This window comes from Nansenia antarctica (genome assembly GCF_963989245.1).
Source record: "Nansenia antarctica genome assembly, chromosome: 1".
In the NCBI taxonomy this organism is placed as follows: domain Eukaryota; kingdom Metazoa; phylum Chordata; class Actinopteri; order Argentiniformes; family Microstomatidae; genus Nansenia; species Nansenia antarctica.
The window spans coordinates 111,084,676-111,087,175 of NC_137674.1; the positions used below are offsets into that span (position 1 = coordinate 111,084,676).

A 2,500-nucleotide genomic window follows, 5' to 3' on the forward strand; every position below is an offset into this window, starting at 1 on the left:
AAACATTATTGCGCTTCACAAAGATGGCCTTGGCTATAAGAAGATTGCCAACACCTTGAAAATGAGTTGCAGCACAGTGGCTAAGATCATACAGCGGTTTTCCAGGACAGGTTCCACTCGGAACAGGCCTCGCCAGGGTCGACCAAAGAAGTTTAGTCCACGTGCTCAGCGTCATATCCAGAGGTTGGTTTCCAAAAATAGACGTGCGAGTGCTTCCAGCATTGCTGCAGAGGTTGCAGAAGTGGGATGTCAGCCTGTCAGTGCCCAGACCATACGCCGCACACTGCATCAAATCGGTTTGTATGGCCGTCGCCCCAGACAGAAGCCTCTTCTGAAACCGATGCATAAGAAAGCCCGCAAACAGTTTGCTGAAGACAATGAATCCAAGAACACGAGTTACTGGAACCATGTCCTGTGGTCTGATGAGACCAAAATAAACCTGTTTGGGTCAGATGGTGTCCGGCGTGTGTGGCGGCACCCTGGTGAGGAGTACCAAGACAAATGTGTTTTGCCTACAGTCAAGCATGGTGGTGGCAGCATCATGGTCTGGGGCTGCATGAGTGCTGCCGGCACTGGGGAGCTGCATTTCATTGAGGGACACATGAATTCCAATATATACTGTGACATCCTGCAGCAGAGCATGATCCCCTCTCTTCGGAAACTGGGCCGTAGGGCAGTTTTCCAACATGATAATGACCCTAAACACACCTCCAAGATGACAACGGCCTTGCTGAAGAAGCTGAAGGTTAAGGTGATGGACTGGCCAAGTATGTCTCCAGACCTAAACCCAATTGAGCACATGTGGGGCATCCTCAAGAGGAAGGTGGAGGAGTGCAAGGTGTCCAACATCCGTGGGCTCCGTGATGTCGTCATGGAGGAGTGGAAGAAGATTCCAGAAGCAACCTGTGCTCTGGTGAATTCCATGCCCAGGAGGGTTAAAGCAGTGCTAGATAACAATGGTGGTCACACAAAATATTGACACTTTGGGCACAATTTAGACATGTTCACTATGGGGTGTACTCACTTTTGTTGCCAGCTGTTTAGACATTAACAGCTGTGTACTGAGTAATTTTCAGTGGACAATAAATCTATACTGTTATTCAAGCAGCACACTGACTACTTTAAGTTATATCAAAGTTTCATTAAGATAGTGTTATCCCCTGAAAGGATATGACAGAATATTTGCAAAAATCTAAAGGGTGTACTCACTTTTGAGATATACTGTATGTACTGTTATATTAACATGTATGTACTGTGTTATATTAACATGTATGTACTGTGTTATATTAACATGTATGTAGTGTTATATTAACATGTATATGTAGTTATATTAACATGAATGTACTGTGTTATATTAACATGTATATACTGTATGTACTGTGTTATATTAACATGTATGTACTGTTATATTAACATGTATATGTACTGTGTTATACACACATGTATGCACTGTGCTTGGAAACTAGTCAGATTGCCTTTTTTTTCATCTAGAAATTATTTTGGGGGGGAATCTCCGATGGAGCCCATCTTTGACTCTTATGAGCGCCACCCCGCTGGGGGGAGGTGGGACTACAGGCTGTCTGCTAGGGGTCGATGCAGCAGGAAGGGTTAGGAAGGTTAAGATGTGCCGACAGGAAGCGGCGTGGGACACTGACAAGGTGTCGACCCGTCTCACAACAAACACACAAAACATACAAGCAAACAAACAACAACGTGTTTATACCAAACAGCCGTTGGAGGAACCATTAAATAACGGCACAGGGAAAACGTCATGGAAACCATAAAGGAGCATTATTACTAATATACACTTACACATACCAACTGACATTAGAAACTCTCACACATTTTATAGTGTTAACTATGTACTTAAGTGCTACCATCTAGATAAAATGTAATTAATCAATGTTTCAATCTCTTATAAACTCTGTTGTATCATAATAACCCCCCCCAAAAAAACAACAACAAGAGATATTTCTTAAAACAAAGAGTCTAGCAGCCAGTTAGATCTGCTCACCGGGTCTAAACAGTCTGTTGACGCGCCGCGGGCAGCGGAGTGCGCCCCCCGGGGGACAGACTGAGCGTGGCAGAGGAGAGGTAATATTACCACATTCATGGAACACGGGTCAGAACATCAACAAGTCTTTTAGGAGCCAAACCAAAGTGCAGAGCGGGAGAGAGGCCCGGGGGGGGAGAGGCCCAGGGGGCCGGGAGGGGGAACAGAACTACTGCTCCCAACGCTGTTATTGCTGTCAAGTCTGAGGTGAGGAACCCACCACTGGACCACCATGGCAGTAGAGTCCCAGAGTGTGTGTGTGTGTGTGTGTGTGTGTGTGTGTGTGTGTGTGTATGTGTGTGTGTGTGTGTGTGTTTATATGTGGAGGGGTGTGTGTGAGAATATATGTGTAGATCTGTATCTGTGTGTGTGTGTGTGTGTGTGTGTGTGTGTGTGTGTGTGTGTGTGTGTGTGTGTGTGTGAATATATGTGTGTGTGAGTTTGCGT

The 2,500-nt window shown here is 45.4% G+C and overlaps 1 protein-coding gene across 1 annotated transcript in view; it reads right to left on the bottom strand.

Annotated features, from left to right (window-relative positions):
- The window catches only part of phf10 (PHD finger protein 10), a 20,974-nt gene that overhangs the window by 10,651 nt on the left and 7,823 nt on the right, over positions 1 to 2,500 (bottom strand). The gene's annotated exons all lie outside the window — the stretch shown is intronic.